The 7,896-nt window shown below is 35.9% G+C and overlaps 1 long non-coding RNA gene across 1 annotated transcript; it reads right to left on the bottom strand.

The window, feature by feature from the left end:
* Positions 1 to 4,887: 4,887 nt before the first annotated feature.
* Positions 4,888 to 7,250, bottom strand: LOC131229616 (uncharacterized). The gene is made up of 3 exons (XR_009163486.1): positions 6,880 to 7,250; positions 6,245 to 6,630; positions 4,888 to 5,933 (listed from the first exon to the last, which is right to left on the bottom strand). It is a non-coding gene; the product is annotated as an uncharacterized LOC131229616 (long non-coding RNA).
* Between the last annotated feature and the right edge of the window lie 646 nt (positions 7,251 to 7,896).

The raw sequence follows: 7,896 nt of genomic DNA, 5'->3' as shown, positions 1-7,896 counted from the left end.
TTCCATCAAAATAGAGATTAATCCAAAGAAAAACATAAGAAACATAGAGGTATGCTCGTCTTAAGACTGCAACTAAGTTCATTTATCTAAAAATATCTACAATGTTGAGTAACAAAGCATCAATGTACATGGGGCAGAACATGCACACCTAGAACCATAAGATTTTCATTCTCATCCAAAAAGCCTTAATGATTTTCAAATATTCAACAACATTTTGGACCTGCAAGATAAATGCCCTTTAGTAACTGTTATAACATGAGCCATGCAGACAGACAATGTGGGGCAAACAAAATTGGAGGGGAAGTTAAGGAAATGCTACCAAATTCCTCAGAAAAATAAAATAAAAATGTTGAGGTTGCACCGTAGTTGCCATGCAGGTGATTCAATGAAAATATGCAAGCAGAAAGAAAAGTAGATCACAATCTACACATACCGACAGTAGTTCAGGCGATTGTAAGGCCCTAGATAAGAACTCTGAAATGCTTCCAAGCTACAGACTCTTAATTTGCAAGCAAAGAGATTGTAGAGGTGTCCTTAGAAGTTCCAGCAACTGGTTATTTGCAAATGCATCATATACACATCTAGGATAGAGATGGTAACACTCGCCAGGTTGAACACAACTGGCTCTTCCTCTTCTCCAAATCATAGCTGTTTAGGCCACTTTTTTGATCATTCATCAGTCTAAATTATTAGTTATTCATTTGTTATTCCCTGCTGGCCATTCATCTGTAAGATCAACAATCAGCCAACAATGGGCCCCACAATAAGGACGGTATAGATGTGCAACCTATTCTGCAACAGGTACAAGGGATGTGTTACTGTCACTACCTAATGGGTATCAAACTCACTTGAAATCCTTTCATACATAATATCTATTGAAACCCTATTACGTAGTAAACCAGAAGTAAGGAAATATAGTTTTACTATCTGAATTTCCCTTTTCACACATTCCGTTCTAAGATAACAACTCCAAACATCATATAAACCAACCACTGGTAAGCAAAGCAAATCTAGTAAAAATCATCAACAAAACGCAATAAAAGGAATTCTAGTATCCCCAGATCTGAAATCGTACCTGTGAACTCATCCTTCTCCGATACGATCCATTTCCCCTCAAATGATTTAGCAAACAGCTCATAAAAGAGCTGAGGAAACATTCCATTTTCAGAATCATGAGGGAAAAACCACAACCAAATCGCTAACATGAAATAAAATTGAAAAAAAAAACACTCATCATCCCAATCTGGAGCGGGATCCGTTTCCGTTCCATCATTCAGATCGACGGTCGAATAAGAAGCGATTGCCGATCAGGAGGTATTCTTTTGCTGCTGCTAAGTCCATGCAAATGGAAAAACCCAAATCAATGCTTTGCAATTAAAAGTACAAGGTCTCTAACAGGCAACAACAGAAGTCATTTCTTAGTTGTTATGATCAATTTTTCAATGTGATCAATGGATTTAAAAAAACATTGTTATTTCAATGTCATCCTGACTTCTTGTATTTACATTTTTTTAACTCATTTCTTAGTTGATGGTTACCACTAATATTACATGCAAGCCAATCAGGCTAGTATAGTGTCAAAACTCTGTTTTCACTGTGTTTGAAAGACGAGGAAAGGATTCTAAGCCCACACTCACATGTAAGGATAGCGGCATCCACACCACACTAATAGCCGACATAAGCCCCTGTTGAGTGTCTAACTCATGCCTCCAAAGGAGCAGATGCATAAAATTGGTTTGTGTCCATTTCAATTTTGGCCACCGAAAGGACCAGAGAACAACAAATAGCCTTTTCGAAGATGACTGGTCTTCAAGCACACTACACAAAATAAGTCCCAGCAGTGCCAAACCAAAATGGCACATGTTTGCTGAGACATTCATGGGGCATCCAATTGTCAATATTCCTGCATGCCCATACATCTGATCATCTTGGAGTCGTATTTATGAAAAAAATGGTAACAATTTGGTCCACACTTCACAACATGAAGATGTTCTAAATTACAAATTGACTAGCCCAATTCAGTCATTTCCACTTCCTTCCGCTTCCTTGAATCACACTATTGGAAATCAATTCAATTGAGCATCCAAATGCAACCTAGATATTTGATTTATATTTTTATTTTTCCTAGACTGAAACAGTAGAGGTTTTCCTTGTAGTTGAACTATACAAGAACTATTTGAAAAAGACCAAACCTGCAGCCTTGCGTGGGAGCACAAAGCTCAGCTAGGTCACATAATTATCAATCAGGCTGCCCGGTTGGTCCACCTCTGCAAGTAGCTTCATTTCCTGATACAATGCAACCATGTTAATGTAAGTATCAGATGACTTGAGAATTAGTTGGCTGAGCAATTGCTTCTTACTCTTTACTAAACAGGGCTTTCCTAATTTAGTTTGACAAACCCCATCAACAAGATTACTTTCCAACACCAGATGGTTGGTGTAGTTCGTAGACTCGAGAAATTTGTGCCAATAAAGTAAAATTCAGCAGATGGAAAGTAACGCTTCATACACAAACTAGTAATGCTGCTGTGCTATCATGTACCAGTTTCCGAAGAAGTAAGAAACCATGTCTCAGAGTTATTCAACATAAACATTCTAGATAAGAGAAACACCACGATCAAATATAGTTTGTATACTAATGCAATCTGCAAAATAGTACAGTTAGTAAAAATGACACTTTAGTGAGGAGGCATTGCTCATGGAAATCATAAAAGTATTCCAGCGACAAAAGTAGATCCGTTGGAAAGCAATCATTCCACGAGCAATAAGGATGGAAGGAAAATCAATCCCAATCAATAATATATGTTAGAATCCACAAGTCATGCATCATTAGTAATTGAGAAACATATGGTGATCTTGAATTAAAAAGGTAGCAGAGAGACGATGTACGACACACTTCACGCACAATCTCCATTGTCTCTTCAATTTCTTTTCTATGAGCTGCAATGAGAGCCTCTTCTTCCTACACAAGTGAAGCAAGAACACAGTTCCAAACTCAAAAAATCAGTCAGCTCCATAATGTGTATGAGTTTTGGGTATGAGAAAAGCATGTCAACTTCTCAAGAAAAAGTAACATGCAAAAAAGCCCAAGAAGAACATACTCCACACGAAAACAACTACCATGAGCCCAGGATACTGCTGGACTCTCCCAGCGAAATATTGTTCTCGCCCCTGTTTTGTTGGCAACCTCCACTTCATCAAGCTTATCCTGGACATCGGTTCTAGCCAAGTACAAGGCTGACCCCATCTGTTCTGGGATCCTCCCAAAACTGTGCAAGAGTGGAGATATGCCCTGTTTTTGGGATTGGTGGTGTGCTGTTGCCCTTCTTCAAATGATGACCTTCAAAAATTACTAAAGTCTTTAGAGGTGGAAGAAAACAATAAGAATGACTAATATCAGATAGGCAATGTTCTACCAGAATGCAAGATTAACCTTGACACAAAAGGATCATACTTTTCTTTCACTGAAAGCTATATTCAAAGCATACTTGGGATGTTGCTTGCAACAAAAACTAATAAAATCAAATAATCACAATTTTGTGGTAGGCCAGAGTTTCAACAGATTATATTTAATGAAGGCTTTTCGCTCTGCATCTTTCTTCTTATGTCGTTCGGCCTTTACAGTACAAATCACTTGTAATAATCCAGTTTTTGTGACAAGGCATGTTTTGTCCCACAGCACTATAATGTAGATGCATAAGAGATTAGGTTATTTGGCAAGTAATGCAAATGCATAAGAGATTAGCTTATCTAACAAGGCATGTTTTGTTCCACAACACACTTATGCAAATGCTACCTTGATGCCTGGTGGAGATGCTGAAAGTAATGAAAACCAATAGAAAAATGTTAGCATTTCCAAGAAATGAGCTTTTCTCAAGATATAACCATGAGAACATTGTATTAAGTTACTATTGTAAAACAGTTTGTGAAGCAGAGCCCTCTCAAAAGGAAATTGAGGTTTTTAGTTTTAAAAAGAGATAAATACATCTTGGTTTTTGGTTGGCATGGACAAATGGAAAATCAAGTATACTCATGATGAAAGGATTGAATTCATTGTCTGGAACTCAGTTCTGGAAACTGTTGCAAATTTCATTCACTAAAATGTCTTGTTCATAGCTATTTACTTTCCTTGTCATTCAGTTAAATACCTATGCCAATAAAATCTATCAAGTTCTACCATTCATCACAATATTATGCGAATCCACCGCATCCAACTTATGTGAATCAGTTGGATCATGCCACAGTTAGAAGAAAATAGATTTGATAAATACGTGACTGTTAATGAAGGGAAAGTACCATAAATCAACAAGTCCTAGTTATATAATTGGATCAAAGAAGGCCAATGCATCTCCCATGAATTGAGATGCCATACAATAATAAAGGCTTGAACATGACAATATGCAGTTCTATGACATATAGGAAGAATATTCATGCAAATAAAAAGGGTCTAAGTTTGATTGACTTGTAATGAACAAATTCAATTGATCTAGTCAATTCAAATTGAGTCGGTCTATACTTACAGCAAGCTAGCTTGGGTTTCTCTAAACCTAAAGAACCTAGTTAAAAGTACTTTGACAATTTGATCAATAGCTCAAAAATTCAAAAGAGTACTCAAAGACTAGATTAGATAGCAGGGTAAAACAACAATCTATAGCCATTTGAAAACCAGCCAATCTTAAAAGTAAAAAGGGAATAGTACAAACATTATTTAAAAAAGAAAAAGAAAAAAGAAAGGGAACTTGTTCACCTGCACCATGGGTTGTTGGTCCAATTCTATTGACCATTCGTTTGTTTTCATACACACAGTCCACCTATTAAAAAAAAAGAAAAAAGAAGAGAGATTTTGAAAAGAAAAAAAAAAAAAAAAACAAAATTCAAATTCCAACCTCCATGTTGTATTGGATGTATTTGACTGATACCGGCGATGTACCCAATGCATGCCCCTATTTTATTTTTTTTAGATGGACTCATATGGACCTGACTGAAAGGGCACTCCTCCAAATGCCTCGAACAATGGGGCAGTTGTACAGTTTGTCCTGCAACCATTGATACCACCATATGCCAATTACAAATAGCAGAGTTTGTATGAGAGACTGAGAGTGAAGGGATTAGCCCCCACATATACGTCAGCCAAAAAAAAAAAAAAAAAAGAATGTGACCAAGATGGAAAGGGGTCAAAATAGCCTAGGGACTTCAAAATAGATGATAATGCTAACACAAACTCAATGCGAATGGGGATCCAAGATATAGAGAATTCATTACAACCATCCAACAACTCTGAGTTTGAACATTCAGTTACAGAGTGTTTAAGCTTTGATTTACAGAATGAATTTGGTAAACTTATCTTAATATGCAAGGAACTTGGCAGCATCAATACCCGTCTTCAGAACATTTGTAATCCCAAAAGTCCACTCGGCAGCTATGATGCACTGACTAGCATATTTGGGCCATGTGCCATCCGTGACAATGCCTAGCAGATGAACAGTACATGCATGCCAAGTGTATGGAAATGCAATGCACGATAACTTAGATAAACAGGTCCGAAATTGGATCATTTTCCATGCAAAGTAGCTAATTGCTCCAGTACCTTATCACGTCATCTTCCACTAATTATTGCTGTTGGGAAACAGTTTGCAACATCCCGCACGACTTCACACATCTGTCAACAAGTTGCAACAAATTATGATGTGAAGAAAGCCTTTTAGCCCAACTTCAGCATAGAAAACTACCAAATGCAGGCTTTCTGAAAATGGCAGTCACAAATGTGTTAAAATAAGAACAATAGAAAAATGTAGTTTGAGCATCCAAGTGTGGAATTCTCTAGACAAAAAGGTGGAAATGGTCTAAAAACTCATATGAATGGAATACCTTCTCATTTCTAGAACTACAGTGCATTTATGTCAAGTGATTGAACATTTGTAGAAGGAAGCCTTCTGCATGATACAAAAAAAATAAACACAATTAAATCCTTGTAGCATGTTTGTATACATATAACATATCTATATAACATAAACAAATCAAAAAAAAAAACAAAAAACAAAAAACAAAAAACAAAAACAAAAACAAAAACAAAACAAAACAGAAATAAAAATAAAAATGAGATGATGATGCATGTCAGAGGATACATATTTCAACAAAAAAAAAAAAAGGAAAACAAATTTACTAGGTTGAACTTCAATAAAAATCTCATATGAAATTGTAAACCTAAATATGCATGTTTTAAGTACACCTTAGAATCAGGCACCTTCACATATTCTACAAAAACAAGAAGAATATTTTCCGACTTCAGATCTGTGTGAATTAGTCGCAAGTCATGCATAACTGTGAGAAGTAAAGAATACAAATAACATAAGAAATTATTTGACCATGGCCTAGAGCATTTTAACATAGTACTCCCTACTACTATACTTGTCCACAAAAAGTAAATTGTTGCAGAACTCCAAGTAACTAACTACTAAGAGAGAAGCATGTGGAAACGATAGAATACGGAAAGCAATGAACCATTCATAGAGTCGACAAAGTAATCATAGAAGACTGAAACTAACCCAAAAAAGAAGAAGAAGAAGAAGAGGATAGAATGATTCCTCTACAATTGACACTAGATAAACCCGTTTCACATTCCAATGATGCCTGCCAATTTTTATTTTTTATTTTTTTTAAAAAAAAAACGCAACTCAATGCAACTCATATAAAGCAAAACATCAAAATCCCAACAACATAATCAAATAAAGTAGGAAAAAATACCACAACACATACTAGAAATTCATTAAAGAAACCAAAAAAAAGAAAAAGAAAAAAAGAAAGCCATCACGATCATAGGCTAGGCCAATTGAATCAAACAACTCTTTTGCCACATTCTGTTTCTTTACAGGCATTGACTCTATATTAAGCACATCCATCTGTTTTAAGAGGTAATCAGAGAGTTGCTCAGCCCCTGCTAATTGTGAATTCATTGTGTTATATAGATTATGCAAAGACTGAATTTGTCAATATATAAAGTTTGAAAACGTCAATATCATAGCCCCTTGTCCAACAATGCAACCTATGGCATACAAAAGAAAAAACAAAAAAGAAAAAAAAAAAAAAAAAACACCACCTGATTGCATAAAAATATGAAAATTGCAGGCAATGCTGACAAATGGTGATTGAGAAGCTTTTGACCAATCAGGTATTTGATTACTTTAAACATGAGGAATTTGTATTCACAAAAATATTGTTGCTCTGTGATTTTCCAAGTTGTGAATCAAATCTTTCTTAGTACAAGACTGCTTTAATACAATGGAATATCAAAGAAGTTAAAAGAATGAAGAAAATGTAAACTTCTCTGTCCTTCTGCATATGCCACTTCAATGTCCTTCCTGCTTCTGTATTTCCTTCTCGAATAACACAAAACAGACAGAAACATAGAGCATAAATCAGAGAAATGAAGGGAAGAAAATATAAGGGAAAAAAAAACTTTCAGAATGAATTTTAAGTTTTACTTGTAATCAAATGCCCTGTCATCTAATTAGTGGCACACATGAATCTATTAGTGATGGAGAGTGGGCAGAGCCGTTTGTAGAACTCTTGCCAATCTAATTAGTGGCACACACGAAATCGCAGCTTAACATTTATTTTTACTGCACAAAATGGGAGAGCTAATCACTCAAAGTAGATCCATGTGGTAGTAGGAATCTGCTTGTCGTGGATAAAACACATACATCATGATGGGGAGCCACAGCTTTTCCAATAGTGCACAGTACTGACATTGGTGCTGTGTGCCACACTACGCAATTCGAGTCCAAGGAGCACATGCAAAAGAAACATTCAGTTTACACAAAACAAGTCCACAATTAAATCATATATCATGGGCTTACATTTATTTTGACCATGCAAAATGGGGGAGCTGATAGCTCA

This window comes from Magnolia sinica, chromosome 2 (assembly GCF_029962835.1).
Source record: "Magnolia sinica isolate HGM2019 chromosome 2, MsV1, whole genome shotgun sequence".
Taxonomy (NCBI): domain Eukaryota; kingdom Viridiplantae; phylum Streptophyta; class Magnoliopsida; order Magnoliales; family Magnoliaceae; genus Magnolia; species Magnolia sinica.
Note: the sequence above shows the minus strand (reverse complement) of the source record. Positions and strands in the feature narration are given on the sequence as shown.